Source organism: Herpailurus yagouaroundi, unplaced genomic scaffold (assembly GCF_014898765.1).
Source record: "Herpailurus yagouaroundi ecotype Mexico unplaced genomic scaffold, PumYag 184, whole genome shotgun sequence".
Lineage (NCBI taxonomy): Eukaryota > Metazoa > Chordata > Mammalia > Carnivora > Felidae > Herpailurus > Herpailurus yagouaroundi.
This window is the reverse complement of record NW_024412415.1, coordinates 40,178,020-40,199,139: the sequence shown is the minus strand read 5'-3', so window position 1 is coordinate 40,199,139 and position 21,120 is coordinate 40,178,020. Positions and strand designations below refer to the sequence as shown.

The 21,120-nt window shown below is 34.6% G+C and overlaps 1 protein-coding gene across 4 annotated transcripts in view; it reads right to left on the bottom strand.

The window, feature by feature from the left end:
• The window catches only part of PEAK1 (pseudopodium enriched atypical kinase 1), a 313,736-nt gene that overhangs the window by 154,244 nt on the left and 138,372 nt on the right, over positions 1–21,120 (bottom strand). For all 4 annotated transcript variants that reach the window (XM_040493341.1, XM_040493338.1, XM_040493340.1 and 1 more), the window contains one exon: positions 4,428–4,592. The gene's annotated coding sequence lies outside the window, so the exon portion shown is untranslated. The remainder of the gene's footprint in view (positions 1–4,427; positions 4,593–21,120) is intronic.

Below are 21,120 nucleotides of genomic sequence, written 5' to 3'. Positions count from 1 at the left end.
AATGAATGAGCTAGTAATATGAAATGGCATGAAGTAAATGTGTGATGAATGAATGAATCAGTAATACAAAATGGCATGAAGTTTACTCCATTATTCAGGTATGTTGATAGTCCCACAAGAAGGTAGGGGTGTAACCCAGAAGATCTCTCACTCCACAGGATCATTTTGAATTTTACAGCCTCAGTTTAGAAAGCCAGAATGTAACAACTTTTGTTTTATTTTTGTTTTTCCTCCTAACACACAGCTTCCTTTTCCAGGGAGGTGAAACACTCTTCTTAAGCAAAATCTCAGAAAATTAAGATTCACTAAACCTTGGACTGAAAAATGGCTATAAATGAGTAAAACATTTGATTATATATGTTTGCGTATCATGCAATTGCTGAAACATTCACTCAACCCATCCTCAAATGGGGACTGGCTATAATTCTTATGGTGGAGGGGGACAGAGGGACAGTGATAATGGGGAGGAGAGAAAGAACTTGGTAGAAAATGGCAAACCATACATGAAAAATCTTGCTGGGATTTGAGGAACTGAGTTAAACCTATACATTCATTTGGGGAAAACTGGTTATATTTAATATGCTGAGTCTTGGTGATAGGCTTAATCGTCTTAAACCCTGATCATAGGTTACCATACTTAGTTTTCTACACTTAGAATAAGAATCTACATTTAGAATAAGAATCTATATGAAGGGACTATATACAAATTTAACAGAAAATTTATGCCATTAAGATAAATTGGTCTCTGGATTCATTACTATTTTAGTATTTATTTATTTATTTATTTATTTATTTATTTATTTAGTCAGTCTTTAGTGATAGTATCAGTTTCTGAGACTGAAAACCAATGAAGAACTTCTGGTGATAAAGAGAAAAGAAAAAGGCAAAGAAGACTTCAAGGGAGAACAGCTGACCAGGGAGGTCAGTTTTGCATTTTCCCCCACTCATATCTACTATCTTTCTCTGTCCTCTAAGTCTCGATCTCAAATAAAATGTGGGTCTACTGAGATCATCTTGAAGTAACTTAGCCTTCATTTAGGGATGGATTATCGTTTTTATTACATAATACCTAACACTTTTAAAATATAATCAAAATAATGATAAATTCCTGACAAAATAAAATTGGTGCTGCAAAAGAAACATCATATGTGCCTCAAGGGAGCTGAGATGAGGATGCTGCTAATAAGAACTTGTTATCTACCGCTGCACAAAGAAGCAACCGCAACACGTGGTAGTGAACATTTGTAAACCAAAGCACATCTCTGATGAAGAGCTCCAGCTGTGAAGTCAGACAGAACTGGCTCTACCTCTAACTAGTAAACTTGATGTGGGGCAATTTACTTAACTTCTCCGAGAACGTGTTTCCTCATATGTAAAATGGAGCTATCTAATAATAAGACCCACATCAAATACAGTTGTGAAACTTGATAATGCATATTAATCACTAATCCCAATGTTTGGCATATGATGATCACTCAATACACATTAATTACTGTTATTTTTTTGTTTTATTTTATTATTTATTTTGAGAGAGACAGAGAGACAGAGAGAGTGCATGCACACACACGAGTAGGGAAGAAGCAGAGAGAGGGGTAGAGAGAATCCTAAGCAGGCTCCGTGCTGTCAGCGCAGAGTCTGACATGGGGCTGGATCTCAAAAACCACGAGATCATGACCTGAGCTGAAATCAAGAGTCAGATGCTCGGGGCGCCTGGGTGGCTCAGTCGGTTAAACATCTGACTTCGGCTCAGGTCATGATCTCGCTGGGTTTGTGAGTTCGAGCCCCGTGTCAGGCTCTGTGCTGACAGCTCAGAGCCTGGAGCCTCCTTCAGATTCTGTGTCTCCTCCTCTCTCTGCCCCTCCCATGCTCATGCTCTGTCTCTCTCTGTCTCTCAATAATAAATAAACATTAAAAAAAAATTTAAAAAACAAAAAAAGAGTCAGATGCTCAACCAACTGAGCCTCCCAGGTGCCCCACTGTTATTTTTAATTCCTTTTTGTCTGGGGAAATTGTACACAGGCCTCCCTCCATAAGGACAGTTTTGCAAACAAAGGTGCTGTAGAGGATGTTCTAAAGGTCTACCAAGCTTTATAAATTTAAGATTCTAGATGGATATATTGTTTAGAGTAGTCTTGCTATCTGCAAGAACATATCCCCTACCCTAAGAACCATAATTTTAAGCTCATAAAATGAATTTAGATAAAACTGGGTGTTTGATTCTACTTTTAACCTAGCTGGAATGTCTTTTAAATTTTAGCCTCTTCAACGTGGCCATGATAGTTTGCACCATTAGAAATCTGGATTTCAAATTTGTACAATTAGAAATCCAGTTATTCACACAATTAGAAATCGAATTCCATTCCCTATTCAAATGCCATAGATTTGGGATTTTGGAGGCACTCAGCTTGAGTGCGGCCAGCAAAATTAAATATGTAAATACAGCTGATCTTTTTAAATTCTATATACTTCATGGATGTGAGTTACATGGCTTCTGAACTGGGCTATTTGGGAGAATCAGTGCAGTTCTTTTATTTTGTAGTGAGGTCAAGTTGTATTCCAGTTTGCTTCTTGATGACATTATAACCCACCACCACCGCCAAAAAAAAAGGAAAAAATTGTAGTGAAAAAAGTAGAAATTAATGATTGGAAATACCTAGTATCTATAGATTTCAATGATCCCATTACTGGTTACCAAAAATACTGAAAGAAGGATTTAATGGAATTAAGAATTTGATAAGGAGTGGTAAAGGTACCAGTAAAAATTTTGACAATATTGGGTTTTTTTAATGTTTAATGTATTAATCTCATTAATAAAACTGTTGGCTATATAAGATTATAGAATCAGACATAATTAAATGGGGAAAGAAAACTTGTGATGACAGAAATTTGATGACTTTCTATGTATTATCTTCCCTGCATAAGTTAACACTCAGTACTTTAATTTCTGCTGTGTTTCAAAAGTTGCTTTCTTCAACTTTATTTTTTAATGGTTGAGAAATATAAAGAATTTACTGGACATTTAGAAAGGGCTAAATGCTGCTACGTGGGTGGTTGTGGCAAGAACACAGAAAAGTTCTAACTAGAGGTTTAAACCAGCAATTGGAAAAGTTTTTTAAAAAATCGATGTTCAGGCATTTTTTAAAATCAAGGTTAATGTTAGCATAGGAAAGAATAATGAGAACATCGTTCTTGTTAAATTCTTCCAAATTTTTCTTAATTCTTGGAAATTTTCATAATAAAATTGTTAAAAGAAATAAAAATAACACCCGGTTATGTTGTAGCTTAGAAGTAAAGCAGAATTATAAACAAAGAAAACATGAGGAATAACCTTCTTTCTTGGAGTAATGTCTGACCAAAAATAACACTTTATAAATGTTAGTATATGGTTGAAAGAATATATTTATCCTGGGTTACATTTCTCAGTTTGAATAGTTCTCTTGAAACAGGCCTTGTATTCCTTAGAATTATTAGGACTAGCAATTGATACTGTATTTGATTGATTTTTCACATCTGCACTTTACCAGAGGGACTTAGTTTTAGTCAATTGTACCCATTCACTACCAAGATATAGTGACTCAAATAAACAAATGATTATCCATCAAAATCAAAGTAGTACATTTCCAATGAATTACAGTTCTAAATGTTCACTAGGATGCTTTTTAAAAATTAGCAAACATTTGAATCTTACAAAACGCACTGAAACAATTATGGCTGAAGATCAAGGAGATTTAAGAAGACTGACAAGGAATCTTAAGTCTTTCTACAGTTGCTTTCCACTCTACTTAAAATGTAATAGTCCTTGTAATTTCACAAGAAGAAATAAATTTATAATTTTTTCCAGTTTTTTTCCTTCTTTTCTACTCTGAATTCTTGTTTCTTTTTTTGTTTGTTTGTTTTTACAACTCTAAATTCCTGAGAAGGATGGGCAAAGGAGAGAAAAATGATTAAATAAAAAGAAGATGTCAGATATGAAGGCAAAAAGATCAAGAGATCAGACACCAAGTAAGGAAACTAAAAATAACATGAAATAAAAGTTCAGAAAATAAGACTAAAAAACCTCTGCATATGTGATAGCATGCTACCACTTAATGTTGCCTGAGCTGTTTCTGTGAAAGGAAAAGTATTTGGTCAAGAATGGACCTATAAATATACTAGTACTATGCTATATTTCTACTCAAATAAGCTTATTTGTTTCTAAGTTAAGAAGTTCATAACCCGGGGGAAAAAAACAATTCTTTTGAGCAATATCAAGGCCAAACATTAAGGGCCAAAACAAAGACCTGACTATGCTAAATAAGTCATAAAATTATCAGCTTTATCTATACTTTGGTATTTGTAAGGTAAATATTTAAATTTAAAAAGAAATCCTTTCAAGTTCTATAAAAGTTCTTGGTGGAAGTGTAACACTATATGAAAATTCTGGTTACCGTTTAAATTTGCAGTTCTTCATCCATTATGGTGACAAAGGTGGTTTTAGCAGCTATCATTACATTCGTTTACAGTTTCAAAGTGCTTTGGGTCCTTCCAGGATGAATGTACTTTCTTCCTTGCCTCTCATTCCTTAACTTATTTTCAGAAGACAGCAATGTTTACTGCAAGAGAGAAAAATAAAGTAAAGCTAAATTGGAGAATAAACTAGTTTTAAATATACTAGACATTTTTCTTTCCTTTAAGATATTCTTAATTTCACCCTCAGTCAACGGTTATAATTAGTCTTATTCATTTAAGAAGTAACTTCCTTACTTAGGTGGAGGCATGGACAGAATCCTATACCCTCAATAACAATCTATGTCATACCTAAGACCCAAGTAATTTATAAGACTCAAACTAGCACCGATGTACTTGAAACTTTCTAGGATTTCATGTGATGGTCTTTGAACACCTGTTTTGAGCTATGTAAGAGCCAAATGTAAGAGCATTAATTGAATGAGAAATATTAAACCCAACTTCATCTTTATAAGAACCCAATTCTAAAAGTATCAATGTCTAATTCTGATACAGCCTTTGTAAAATATGAAAGTAAGTATCTCCAAATGCAAAAATGTTTCTAGCTACTTTGCAGTTTACTTTAGGCTCAAGTATGAAATATATTTATAATTTGGCATACAGGAAATCATCTAAAATTAAATGAATAAATTCCTATCTATTTCTGACTCTGGAGCACCAATTATATGTGTTTTCAAACTGGCACAACCTCTAATTTGTTTTCTATATAACACCAAATATAAGGAAAATAACTCTAAGAGTTAAGTAGAAAGAGAAAGGTAAATGTAATTACTTTTAAATGATTCCTGATTGTGATTACATAATACAGAATTGAACCTTTCAATAAATGCTTAGAACAGAAAGGTATTTTGAAACAGGAGTTTTCATTTGTGCACCATATCAAACAATATCAAACTCCAACACAGTTGGATTATCCATGATCAAAGGACTACCCAATGTTCTCACAGTGCTTATATCTCCTCTTCATGTGGTACAAAATAACATTAAGCAGTGTGTAGGAGAAATATTACCAAGAATATATATATGTGTACGTATATATGTAACCAATATGCAGATGAAATAATGATGCCCAGGATAACACACACAGTGGCAAAATTACTCCATCTTCTTTCCATTATTAAATGAGTCTTTTGAGAAGAAAAATGCAATTTATGCCAATTTTAACTGTGAAATCTGAAGATGGGAAAAAATTGAACACATGGGTATACAAATACTGGTAACCTAGAAAAGTACATCGTAATAGAAAAGTGATTTTCCAAGGGTAGGTGTTTGGCCAGTGGCAAAACTGAAATGAACACCTAAATTTCCTCACTCTCTCCTAAAGCAGTGTTCTACTATCCTTCTATAATCCATCTGCATTCTTGTCCTCTTGGCCCCCTTAGTTATTTTTTCTGAATAATTTCTTCTTGGACTTGTAGGTATTCTATCATAATATAGCCATTAACACTTATCCAACAATGTAAGAGACAAAGAGACATAAACAGTGTTTAACCAAATCTTAACAGTTTATATGTGCAATCTGTAGACAGGATACAGTTGGGTCTTATATTTTTATCCAGTCTGAAAATCTCTGACTCCTAATTGGAGAGTTTAGTTTATCAACATGTAATGTGATTATTGAAATGACTGAGTTCAAAGCTACCAATTTCTATTTCTATTCTTCTCTGCTTTTTGTTTTGTTCCTGTCCTACCTTTTCCTGCCTCAATTTCAGTTAATCAAATATTTGTAATGTTTTACTTTAATTGCTCTATAATTCTTTGTACTGGGGGAGGGTGACACTAAGAATTATAATATGCACCCTCAAATTTCCACAGTTTAAAGCTAATACTGAATATCATGCAAAGCATAAGAAACTTGTAGTAGTATAATTCCATTTACTACAAACCCTTTTTGTTAATGGTTATCATATTATTCTACTTATATTATAAACCCATAATAAAATGGTTTTAACTTTTAAGAAGTCAGTTAAAAAAAAAAGAAGTCAGCTTTCTTTTAAAAACAGTAATGGAAGAAAAAATAAGATACATTTTCATATTTATCATTCTTTGTGGTCTTCAGTTCTCCTGTAGAACAGACTTTCCATTTGATATCACTGCACTTCAGCTTAAAAACTTCTTTAATTATTTCTTACACAGCAAGTCTGCTGACAATGAATCATCCAATTTTTTTGAATCACCTTCATTTTTGAATAACATTTATGTTAAGTATAGCATTCTGCGTTGAAAGGTTTTCTTTCTTGCTTACAGCTCTTTCAAGATATCATTCCATAGTTTTTTGACTTCCATTATTCTGATAAGTCAGCAGTCATTAATATTATTGTTTCTTTTGTTTTCAAGATTTTCTCTTTATCTTTGGTTTTCAGGAGTGTAACCATATTATGTGTCTAGATTTAGTTTTCATTTACTTTGGGTGTGGGGAACGTTTACTGAACTTCTTGGCTCTGCAAATTAGTGTTCTGTTAAATTTGAGAAATTTTCAGTCTATTTATTTTTTAAAATTTCTGTTCCATCTTCTCTCTTTTCCATGTTGGTTTTCAATATACATAAGGTTGACTGCTTATAATCCCACTGGTCACCAAGGTTCTGTTTGGTTGGGTTTTTTTTTGTTTGTTTTATTTTAATCTTTTTTCCTCTTTGTTCTTCAAATAGGATAATTTCTACTGATCTATCAAGGCCCTTTCTTCTGTCATCTCTTATCTGCCATTAAATCTATCGAGTGAATTTTTTTTTTAATTTTTTTTTTCAACGTTTATTTATTTTTGGGACAGAGAGAGACAGAGCATGAATGGGGGAGGGGCAGAGAGAGAGGGAGACACAGAATCGGAAACAGGCTCCAGGCTCTGAGCCATCAGCCCAGAGCCCGATGCAGGGCTCGAACTCACGGACCGCGAGATCGTGACCTGGCTGAAGTCGGACGCTTAACCGACTGCGCCACCCAGGCGCCCCTATCGAGTGAATTTTTAATTTCAGGTATTGTATTTCCAGTTCTATAATTCCCTTTTTATTTTAAAAAAAATAGTTTCTACCTCTATCTGCAGAGAAAGTCTGTATTTTCCTTCATTATGTCCTCCTTTTCCTTTAAGTTCTTGACCATATTTATAATAGCTCATTTAAAGGTATTGTCACTTAACTAACATCTGGATTGACTCCTTTTTTTTTTAAACTATGGATAATATTTTCCTAGTTCTTCACATGATTAATAATTTTTGATTGTATACTGGACAATATGGATGATATGATATAGAAACTCTGTACTTTGTTATCTTCCTTTGAAGTGCATTGATTTTTCTTCTAATACGAAGTTAAACACTGGCTGATCATCTTGAACTTGTGGATGGTTGGTTTTACACTGTTAGGGAAGGTATGCTTCAACTTTGTCCTCCATCCTAGAATAAATCCCTTAGGCCTTACAGTCGTTACTTCTAAGACAGGAAGGACCCTTCTAAGATTCCAACAAAAATCCGAATGTGTCTAATAGGACTCAAACTCCAAATCTGACTAGAAAGATCACCTCAAATACCACTTTCCACTAGGCTCTATGGCGACTCCTCTACACATGTGAATTTAAAGATGAACCAAGGAATTAAAAAGAATACAAATGCAAATGTTAGGGATTTTCACCACTGAATTCCAGAACAACCCGCATGACTTGAATGGGGTTGTGGATTCAATGTTACTAACCTATCAATATTGAGTTCTTGATTGTGATAATTTTATCTTACTCTCAAATGATTCAGGAAAAATTATTCTTACAACTGGTGTGTAATTTCAAATTATTACAAATTAAAAAGAAAAAGTTAAATGTATCAATAAACCCTATTACATTTCCAAAATGTTTTCAGTGAAAGGCTAATACAGCTATATGCTTAAAGAGGAAGTAGTTCTGTAGTGAAATAAACTGGGGTAAAGTTATCATTATATTCGTTTTTAGCAATTCACAATACATGTTAGCATATCGAATATTTCTACAAATCATGCATTAGAGATATTTCCATTTATTCATCTTTCCAACCACATAATGAAATGCAATGTTCTAGAGATAGAGGTAATAATAGAGGCAAGATCTCCTTTCACAGATTTTACATTGTAATACAGAAAGAGACAAATAAATAAATAAACTAATTTCAGATGGTGTAAATGCTCTGAGGAAAATAAAACTGGGTATTAGAGAGAGATTAGGAAGGTGTAGATACTTTTAGATAGTGCATCAAGGAAGGCTTCTCAGTAGATGATGTTCAAGTTACAACTGAAAGAAATGAGCCAAACATGGAATGACTTAGAATGTTCTAGACAGAGGATATACATGTCAAAAGACAGAAATGAGCTTATAATGTTCATGGAAAAAAGTTTCTAATTTATCCAAACAATTAAGAATTTGTGAGAAAAATCTCTTGATTACTACACCCTTCAAAGAACATGATCAGAAAGTACAAACTTCCAGTTATAAAATAAATAAATAATAGGAATGTAATGTACAGCATGGTGATCATAGTTAATAATACTGTATTGCATATCTGAAAGTTGCTAACAGTAAATCTTAAAAGTTCCCAACACAAGAAAAAAAATTCTGCAACTATATATGGTGATGGATGTTAACTAGACTTATTGTGGGCCTTGTGCCATATATACAAATATAGAATCATTACGTTGTATACCTGAAACTAACATATAGATTCACCTATTGCACACGTCAGGTATACTTCCTTAAAAATGTGAAAATTGTGCTGATTTTAAACCTATTTATTAATTCTTATATAATGACAACAATAAAATAATGTTTATTTTAAATTCTTAACTTAGTTTTCTAACTATGCAAAATGCCCAAGGAACCTCTGATATAACCTGTGACACCAAAAATCTGTCAAAGCACCATCGGCTCAGTATTGTGTGATCTTGTTTACTTTGCTATTTAATAGTAGACAACAGTTCAAATAAAAATGTCACTTGGAATTAAAACATTACAGTCTGCTAAGAATCCTACAACTTACTTGGGAGCTTTTTAATCATTTAGAGCAGGGACTGTCAAACCATGACCCTTGGGCCAAATGCGACCAGCCAGCCATTTGCTTATGTAAGGCCCACAAGGTAAGAATAGCTTTTACATTTTTAAGCAGTTGGGGAAAAAGGTCAAAAGATAAAATTTGAGATGTAAAAATTATATGAAATTCAAATTTTGTTGCCTAGAAATAAAGTTTTATCAGAACACAGCCAGCTCATTTTTAATATACTGTTTATAGCTGCTTTTATACTACAAAGGCAGAGTTGAGTTGTTGTGACAGGGACCATGTGGCCCACAAAGTCTAAAATATACACTATTTGGCTCTTTACAGATAAATGTTCGACAGTTCCTGACTAAAGTATACCAAACATGTTTATACTCTACAATGATAGAATTTATATTTTAAAACATTACATCAACTGATTTATTCATCAGTCCATTAGTCTTTCATGTTTCTACTTAAGTGTTAAATAATAATTTTATATTTAAAATGACCATCCCAAGGGTGCCTGGGTGGCTTAGTCAGTTAAGCATACGACTTCGGCTCAGGTCATGATCTCAGGGTTCATGAGCTCAAGCCCAGCATCAGGCTCTGTGCTGACAGCTCAGGGCCTGGAGCCTGCTTCAGATTCTGTGTCTCCCTCTCTCTCTGCCCCTCCCCCGCTTGTGCTTGCTCTCTCTATCTCAAAAATAAATAAACATTAAACAAATTTTTTTAGTAAAAAAAATAAAATGAAGAAAAATAAAAAACAAAAAGACCATCCCATAATATTGAGAGAATTTTTACATAATCAAAAATTCATTTTCCTAATTTGTGCAATTTATGAGGTATGATAAATCATTTCCTTGGGTCAGATTCTGATTTAAAATTTGTAACGGACTCTGAATTGTAAAATAAATAAACATTCCTACAGTTGATACAAGATCATTAATAACAATACTGAGGAAAAGTGAAATCAATGGTTAAACACTGGGTAAAAAAAAATAATTGCTTGAGAACTTCAGAAGTTTTTAAAGGTGTTAAGTATTAAAATTTATTTTAGAATGGTTCAACTTCCATTTCTGACCATGAGGGATTAAGCAGTCTAGAATAATCCCCCAATGCAATCAACTAGAACACGGTAAAATATAGGAAAGGACTATTTTCAGATACAGGCAGTGCAGGACTGTTATCCTTGAAAAAAGAGAAGCAAACAAGGCAAGCCCTACCATCACCCAAGGCTCTCAGCCAAGAAGCAATTTACCACTCCTGAGCAGCAGGGAGGAGGAACCCAGACAGAACCTGGCAATCTTAGTGACTTGAGATAGAGAAAAAAGCACAAGGAGGCCAAGGGGGCTAGAATTTATGGGGCAGAGTTCCAGAGAAGAAAGAGTTCCAGTAATTTAAATGAGAGTTCCCTAGAGTATTTAGCTAAATAAAAACCTGTGGATGAGAAGGGTAAAATTTCTTTAGACCAGCCAACAAGAATTTCTAAGGAAAGAAAGTTACCAGGGAGTAGTAAGACAAAGCCTTCTCAGAGCTGAAAGAGGGTCAAGATTTCAACAAGTTCCCTCATTGAATATACAAGGCAGCTGTGACCCCAGAAAGGCCGCACCACAGATGGAGGGGGACAGTAGCTCTAGAATAAAAGCTCCTATAATCCCACCTGAAAGAAGCTTGAAAGCCTAGAAAACAATCAAACTAATATGTGATTTATAATGCCTGTCAGGAAAGAGTCCAATACTCTTTAAATGAATGCCACAAAATCATGAACACAACATGTAAAATTTGCAAATATCTGTCATTCAATTAAAAATTAGTGGACAAAGGGGACACCCGGGTGGCTCAGTAGGTCAAGCGTCCAACTCTTGATCTCAGTTCAGATCTTGATTTCAGAGTCGTGAGTTCAAGCCCTGCACTGGGCTCTGTGCTGGTCGTGAAGCCTACTTAAAACTAAACTAAACTAACTAAAATAAACTAAAATAAAAACTACTGGCCCAAGAAGCTGGAAAATGTGACACATAAACCAGAAAAATATCAGTCAACAGAGAAAGACCTAGAAATAACAAGCATGATGTAATTAATGGAGCAAAGGCATTGAAAGGACTATTACAAGTCTGCTTCATATTCAAGAATGAAAACAGGAACATGGTGAAGAGATAAATACCCAAAATGAAAATTTCACTGAATAAGACAAGCAATAGTATATGCATTGCTGAAAAAAAGATTAGTGAACTTCAAGACACATTGGGGTGCCTGGCTGGCTCAGCTGGTAGAGCATATGACTTTTGATCTTGGGGGTCATTGAGTTTGAGCCCCTCATTGGGTAGAGAAGTTACTTTAAAAAAAAAATTTTTTTAAGTGAAGGTCAGAAAGAAAAAATGACCACAAGGCAATGAAAAAAGGTCTTACATTATATGAGAAGTGATATAATTGATAACAGAGTGTAGTAACCTAAAGAGGCATCATATAAATCCTAGAGTACAACTAAAAAAAAATAATAAAAAGGTAGAACAAACAATAAGCCAGTAGGGGAATAAGCCAACGGGGAAGATTAAATGGAAAAGTATAATTAATTTAAAGGAAGGGTTAATAGAAAACAAACAGCAAGATGATAGATTTAATTTTTTTTTTTTTAACGTTTATTATTTTTGGGACAGAGAGAGACAGAGCATGAACGGGGGAGGGGCAGAGAGAGAGGGAGACACAGAATCGGAAACAGGCTCCAGGCTCCGAGCCATCAGCCCAGAGCCTGACGCGGGGCTCGAACTCACGGAGCGCGAGATCGTGACCTGGCTGAAGTCGGACGCTTAACCGACTGCGCCACCCAGGCGCCCCAAGATGATAGATTTAAATCCAACCACATTAGGGGCGCCTGGGTGGCGCAGTCGGTTAAGCGTCCGACTTCAGCCAGGTCACGATCTCGCGCTCCGTGAGTTCGAGCCCCGCGTCAGGCTCTGGGCTGATGGCTCGGAGCCTGGAGCCTGTTTCCGATTCTGTGTCTCCCTCTCTCTCTGCCCCTCCCCCGTTCATGCTCTGTCTCTCTCTGTCCCAGAAATAAATAAAAACGTTGAAAAAAATAAATAAATAAATCCAACCACATTAATAAATATGTTACATGTTAATTCTCTATATATTCCAATTAAAAACCAGATAAAAAAGCAAGACCAATATATATTGCATATATTGATATGCTATCAGAATCCCACACTAAAATAAGGAAATAGATTAAAAGCATGGAAGAAGATATACCATGTAAACCAAAATCTTAAGAAAGCTGGAATAGCCATATTTATATCAGACAATACAAAAGCCAAAACAAAGAATATTATCAAAGATAATGAGGAACATTTCACAATAATCAAGGGTAAACTTCATTTAGAAGATAAAATAATTCTACGGGGGCGCCTGGGTGGCTCAGTTGGTTAAGCGTCTGGCTCTTGATTTCAGCTCAGGTCATGATCCCAGGGTTGCGAGGTGGAGCCAGGTGTGGAACACTGTGTTAGGCTCTGTGCTGAGTGGATTAAGATTCTCTTTGTCTCTCTCTCTCTCTCTCTCTCTCTCTCTCTCTCTCTGCCCCTCCTCCCTCAAAATTAAAAAAGAGGGACGCCTGGGTGGCTCATGAGGTTGGTTGTGTCTGACTTCAGCTCAGTCATGATCTCACAGCTCATGAGTTCAAGCCCCACATCAGGCTCTATGCTGACAGCTCATTCTGTGCCTCTCACTCCTTCTCACTCTCTGCCCACCCCCCACTAGCATCTCTGTCTCAAAAACAAATAAACTTACAGAAAAAATTCAAAAAGAAAAGGTGGGAGGGGGAGTGGTGCCTGGGTGGCTCAATGGATTGAGCATCCAGCTCTTGATTTGGGCTCAGGTCATGATCTCACCATTTGTGGGATCGAGCCTAGCTGGCAGCACAGAGCCTGCCTGGGATTCTCTCTCCCTCTCTGCCCCTCCCTTGTTCGCTTGTGTGCTCTTTCTCTCCTCTCTCTCTCTCTCTCTCTCTCTCTCTCTCTCACACACACACACACACACACACACACAAAATAGACATTTTTTTTTTTAGTTAGAAGATAGAATAATTCTAAATATATATGTATAGGCTATCAGAACTACAAAATCATGAAGCAAAAACTGACAGAACTAAGCAGAGAAAAAAGTATACAAATACAGTAGGAGACATCAACATTTCTCTCAGTAACTGGAAGAATAGGTACAGTTGAAGTTCAGCAATGATAAAGAAGATGTGAACAGTACTCTCAATTGAATTGATATTTACAGAACACTCCAACCTACAAGAGCAAAATATACGTTTTCATACTGCCTATGAAACATTTAGGAAGACAGACCACCTACTGAGCCAAGAATAAGTCTTAACAATTAAAAGAATCAAAACTAGGGGCATCTGGGTGGCTCAGTTAGTTGAGTGTCCGACTTCAGCTCAGGTCATGATCTTGCAGTCAATGAGTTTGAGCCCTGCATCGGGCTCCTAGCTAACAGTTCAGAGAGCTTGGAGCCTGCTTCAGATTCTGTGTTTCCCTCTCTCTCTGCTCCTCTCCCACTCACACTCTGTCTCTCAAAAATGAATAAATGTTAAAAAAAATTTTTTAAATAAATACATAAATAAAAGAATCAAAACTATACACAGCCCATTCCCTTATCACAGTGGAACTAAATTAGAAATCAGTAACAGTAAGATATCTGGAAAATTTTCAAGCATTTACAAATTAAACAACCTACTTCAAAAATAACTCAAGGACCAAAGAAGAAATCACAAAGGAAATCAGAAAATATCTTGAGATGAATGAACATGAAAACCCAACCTATCAAAATTCTGAGATGCAGATAAAAAGGTGCTTTGAGGAAATCTGTAGTTTTCTATGCTTGTATTTGGGGGTGGGGAGGGGAGGCCTAAAGCCAATGACCTAAGTTTCCACCATAAAAAGCTACAAAAAAATGGAACAAATTAAACCAAAATAAGCAGACACTAACAGAGAACAGAAATCAATAACATAGAAAACTGAAAACAGAGAAAAATGAATGAAAACAAAAACAGGTTCTGTCGGTGGGGGGGGGGGGGGAATCAACGAAACTGACAGAGCTCTAGCTACACTGAGTGAGCAAATACAGAAATCATCAATATCAGGAATGAAAGGGGAAACATTACTTAAGAGTCTACAGACACTGATGAAACAAGAGACTATTATGAATGATCTCATGCCAATAAATTTGACAACTAAGATGAAATGGACAAAATTTTTAAAAGACACAGATTACCAATACTGACTCAGGAAGTAACAGATAACCTAAATAGCCCTACATCTATTCAAGAAATTAAATACAGGGGCGCCTGGGTGGCGCAGTCGGTTAAGCGTCCGACTTCAGCCAGGTCACGATCTCGCGGTCTGTGAGTTCGAGCCCCGCGTCAGGCTCTGGGATGATGGCTCAGAGCCTGGAGCCTGTTTCCGATTCTGTGTCTCCCTCTCTCTCTGCCCCTCCCCCGTTCATGCTCTGTCTCTCTCTGTCCCAAAAATAAATAAACGTTGAAAAAAAAATTAAAAAAAAAAATGTTCCCACAAAGAAAACTCCAGTTGTCAAATGGTTCACTGGTGAATTCCATCAAACATATAAAGACAGAAGTAATACCAATCCTACATAAATTCTTCCAGAAAGTAGAGGAGGGAACATTTTCAAACTGATTTTATATGGCCAGCAAGCATTAGATTGATTCCCAAACCAGAAAAAGTCATTATGAGAAAAGTATACATCAATATCTCTCTCAAACATAGATGCAAAAATCTTTAACAAAATAGCAAGTCAAATTCAGCAATACATAAGAAAGAATGCAAGGTTGATTTTACATTTTTAAAAACTCAATGTTATTAATCATTTACAGAATAAAGGAGAAAAACAATATGATAATTTCAATAAACACAAAAAATATTTAACAAATTTCGACACTTACTCATAACAAAACTTCAGACAACTCAGAATAGTCTAGAACTACCTTAATTTGATAAAGGGCATCTGTAAAATACTGACATAATAATAAATAATAAACATTGTGTTTGACATTACATTGCAGTTCATAGCTAGTGTAATGAGGCAAAAAAAAGAAATGAAAAGCATAAAGATGGGGAAGGAAGAAGTTAAGATATCTTTATAAGAGACATGATTATACAGAAAATCCTAAGGAATCTAGAAAACAAATACAAAAACTATTAAGTGATTAGGAAGACTGTAGAATACAAGGTATATGGGTGTGTGTGTATAATATACTCATTATATTTTTATATCTATCAAAAAACAACTAGAAAGTTTTAAACATTTAAATACCATTTATAATAGCAATCAAAAACATGGAATACCTGGGTTTATCCCTAACAAAATATGTACAAGACCTGTAAAATGAAAGCTACAAAACACTGCCAGGACCAATTAAACTGAAATAAATGAAGAGATATACCATATTTATGGATTGGAAGATTCAGTATTATTAATAAGACTATTCTTCCCAAATTCATCGATACATTCAATTCAATTAAAATCAAAATCTCAGAGGTTTTTTGTAGAAATGTACAAACTAATTATAAAATGTGTATGAAAATCCAAATGAACAGGATGATCAAAATAATTTTGAAAATTAAGAACAAAGTAGGAATACTTAAAATACCTGATTTCTTTCTAGAATTTTTTCTCTTTTTTTTTAAAGTTTACTTGAGAAAGAAAGCACGTGCAAGAGGGGGAGGGGCAGACAGAGAGGATGAGGAGGCTCTGCAGAGACAGAAGGGGAGAGAGAATCCCAAGCAGGCTCCACGCTGCTAGCACAGAGCTGGTTGCAGGGCTCAATCTCACAAACCTCAAGACCATGATCTAAGCCAAAATTGAGTCGGATGCTTAATCAACTGAGCCACACAAGCACCCCTGATTTATAGAATTATTATTATTAAGCACAGCAATCAAGACAGTTTGGTAATAGCCCGAGGATAAACGTATAGAAAAATGGAATAGAATACAAAACCCAAAAATAGACCTATATATCAACTAATTCCTAAAGGTGCCAAGGTAATTCAATTGTTAGGAAGTTCAACAATTGGATATTCATATGGAATGAAAATGAATTTTGTCTTTACTTCACATATTTTGTATATGTACAAAAACTAACTCAAACATACCATAAACCTAAGAGAAAATGTAAAATCTTAAAACTTCAAAAAGAAAACACAGGAAGACATTTTATGGACCTTAGCCGCCTGATAAACTGTACTTTATCAAAATTAAAAACTTCTGCTATTTTAAAAACATCATTATAAAAACTAAGTGGTCAGTATGCACATAAAACAATTAAAACCACAGCAAGAACTTAATACTCATTGAAGAACTAAAATTTGAAAGACTGACAATTCTAAATATTGGTAAGGATATAGAGCTAATAGTGATGCACTATCCAATACAGTAACCACTAGGCACATACAGCCATTTAAATCTGACTTGATAACTGCAATAAAAATTCAGTCCCTCAGATGCACTAGCCATATTTTACCTGCTCAACAGCCACAAGTGGCTAGTGACTAAGGCATGGGAGAGTGCAGATACAGAACAGTTTCATCATTGCAGAAATGACTACAGGATGAATTAATGCAGAACATATGAAATGCTCACGCCATTGCTAGTAGGAATGTAAAATTTTGCCAGCAAGTTTAGCAGCCTCTTTGAAAGTCAAACAACTTACCATATAACCCAACAATTCGACCCTGCACTTATACTCTTACTTTGCAATAATGAGAAAACACCCTTTCACCCAGTCAGGACAATATCAAAAGAGGCCTGCTAAAACAGATGATTAAAATAAAATGCAAAGTCTCATGATATCATGCCCAAAATGTCCCGGATTTAACTGAAAACCACTTCTCATACCAAGATTCAGGAAAACCTCAACTTGAATGAGAAAAGACAATTAACTGATGCCAATACCAAAATGACACAGATTTAAGAATTATTTCACAAGGATTTTAAAGCAGTAATGATAAAAATGCTTCAATGAGTACTTATTAACACACTGGAAACAAATGGAAAATAGAAAATATAAAAAATAGTTTCAGCAAAGAAATAAAAGATACAAAGAATGAAATCTCAGAACTGAAATTATAACAACTGAAATAAAAAAGCCAATGGATGGGCTCAACAGCAGAATGGAGGAGAGGGAAAAGAAAGAATCAGTGAACTAAAAGATAAAATAAGAAAAGTTACCAAATCTGAACAACATAAAGGAAATATACTGAATACAAATGAACAGAGAGCCTCAGGTATCTATGAAACTATAACAAAAATTCTAACATTCATGTCTTCAGTCTTGGAAGTTGAAGAGAAATAGAGCAGGGTTGAAAAAGTATTTGAAAACAATATGGTTGAAAAGTTCTCATATTTGGGAATCTCAAACAGTGTAAACCCAAAGAAATTCACACAAAGAGAGAGCATAGACAAACGTATGAAAACTAAAGACAATGGAAAAATTCTTGAAAGTATCATGAAAGAAACCTTTACCTTGATCTATATAGGAGAAAAACAATTAGAATGTCAGTGTATTTCTCATCAAAACCCATAGAGGTCAAAAGGAACTGGTACAATATTTTTCAAATGCTGAAAGAAAAAGAACTGTCAACCTAGAATTCTTCAACCAGCAAAAATATCCTTGAGGAATGAAGAGAATATACAATGTAGTATCTACAGCAACCATTAAAAAGTCATACAAAGAGATACATCTAAAAACACTACAGTAAATTAACATGGAATTCTAAAAAGTATTCAAATAACCTACAAGAAAGTAGGAAAAAAAGAAATAAAAAACAGAGGAAACAAACAAAACAAAAAATAAAATGGCCCACTTATGTCCTATCATATCAATAATTACCTTTATCTGCAAGAGCCCCAAACTGGAAACTAAAATGTTCTATAATAAGTGAGTAGTTAAACATATTATAGTACATCCATACCATGGAATACTATACCAGTAATAAAACAGAATGAATGAACTACTGACATACACTACAACATGGATAAATCATTATGCTCAGTGAAAAAAGGCCCATGATTCTATTTATATAACATTCTATATTCTATTTATATGACATTCTCAAAATGATGAAATTGGAAAGACGGAGAATGGACTAGTGGTTGCCAGGGGTGGGGGATGAGGGATGGTAGAGAGTAGGGTGTGTGCGTGTGTGAGAGATTATAAAGGGGTTCAAGGAGGGAAATCTTTGTGGTGAGATTGCAGTCTTGATTACATGAATCCACACTTGATAAAAATGCCAAAGAACCATATACTAACTTTATACCAATATGTATCTCTTAGTTTTTACATTAATCTATAGTTATATAAGATCTAACTAATAGGGGAAACTGGGTAGATGGTACACAGAACCTCTCTGTACTATCTTTGCAACTTCCTGTGAACCAATAATTATTTCAAAGTAAAAAGTGAATTAACTTTGTGAATTATTTTAAGAGTTCACTATCAGCATTTCTATGATACACACAAGTAAATTTGCTCCCTTTTCTCAAAAACCCCCCAAAATGATCACAGCAGCTTTATTTATAATAGCTAAAAACTGCAAACAATTCAGTGTTCATTAACAGTGAGTGACAATAAAAAGAAGAATGAAGCATTCATATACACAACATGGATGAATCTCAAAAATATTAAACTGAAAGAAACCACACACAAGACCTCACAGCTCCATTTATATGACATTCTAGAATAGGCAAAACTAAAGTGATTAGTACAGATTAACAGTTGTTAGGAGCTGGATGTAGGGAGAGGTTCTGAACAAAAAGGGGCAATTTAAAACAGTTTTCCAGGGTGATAGGACTGACTGTACCCTACCTGTAGTGAGAGCTACACGAATCTGCACGTGTTAAAGCTCACAGAACAAGTAAAAAAGTCAATTTTACCATATGTAAAAGTTTTTAAATTGACAGCAACAATAATAACCATCATTTCCCATTACAATTTTTGAAATTCCATGGTCAATTATTTGATAGTTTAAAAACAATATTCTAGTTCTCCTACTGGCACTGCTTAGTTGATGCTGAGTAATTTAACCTCGTACTCTTAGTTTCTCTTTATAATATGAAAGGAAATAATTAAATGCTCTTCAAAGCTTCTTCCTATTCTAAAAGCTATTCCTATTCTGGGCTTCTGTTACATATTTATTGTCTCAAAATTAACAAGGAACACAAAATATTTCTGTACAGTCAAGTGGATTCTAAATTCTTGCTTCAAACAGTATGGGCTGGCTTTCAATAGTCTCTGCTATTGGTTTTATGTGATGTTTTTATGGGGCTCTGAACATTTGACCTTACTTATTAGTTTTGATTAGATGATCTTTAGATAACAGCACTCTCCCCTATTTGAAATAACCAGTCCTCAGCCTATAAGGATTATATAAGATTTCTATTCCCTTTATAACATCAGACATTCTCTACATTTTTCTATTAAAAAGTCTGTGAACCAGCATTCATGCTACCAAAATGATGCCTGTTATTTTTAATTTTATAAAACATGTGGTATTGGGATTACTGAAGAATAAAAAGTAAGCCAGTTTTAATGGCTTCACACATTATGATAAAGTACTTTCTTTTTAACCCTATATGGAAAATCTAGAGTTCCCCAAATCTTTTGCAATCTTTCACATCTCCTATAGAAGACCTGCAAACTAGCAACATTTCAGACTACATTATCTTTTACTGAAATGTTGTTTATCTATAAGGATGAGCAAAGCCAGCAATAGAGTTCATATAATTTTAATTTCAAACTCAGTGTTCACAGAAAACTCTGGTTGCAATTAACGGCCTTTGGTTTAAATTTTCTTCAGTGATGCCTTCTCTTAAAAAAAGACCAGAGAACAAATGATTATCCATTTTAACAATACTCTCAATTTCATACAGCAGAATAATTTTTGAATACTTATGAAAATCATCCAATCTTCTCACTTTGAGAAATGAAAAAAATGTGGCACATATATATGCCAACAAATATTCAATTAACTATACTGGTGTAATACTGTTTTTTTTTTTTTTTCTGATAAAAATTCAAATATCTAGGTAATGACAGATGGACTGATTTTACAAATGTAGGCCAACAGATTCAGTAACTCCCCTTTATCACCTATATTTCTGGTTTAAGAAACTATGAATCAATTCATTTAATTCTTTAAAATATAAATGATATAAAATTACAATACATTTGGAAAAGGAAAACTAATCAATATTTTCTTATAACTCCACTGCCATGTTAAACTTTGAGAAAGCTGCAAGTCAAATAAATTTCTTACATTTCCTTGTTGTTTAGATCACATATGCACACACACTCACATAAATACACACACAAATCAACATCTTTGTATTTTCCTCACTGCTGCCCTGAGATTTACTAAACATGACATTAAAAAGCATCTGAGGGGCTCCTGGGTGGCTCAGTCGGTTAAATACCTGACTCTTGATTTCAGTTCAGGTCATCATCTCACAGTTCATGAATTCAAGCTCCATGTCGGACTCTGAACTGACAGTGAGGAGCCTATTGGGATTCTCTCTCTCTCTCTCTCTCTCTCTCTCTCTCTCTCTCTCTCTCTCT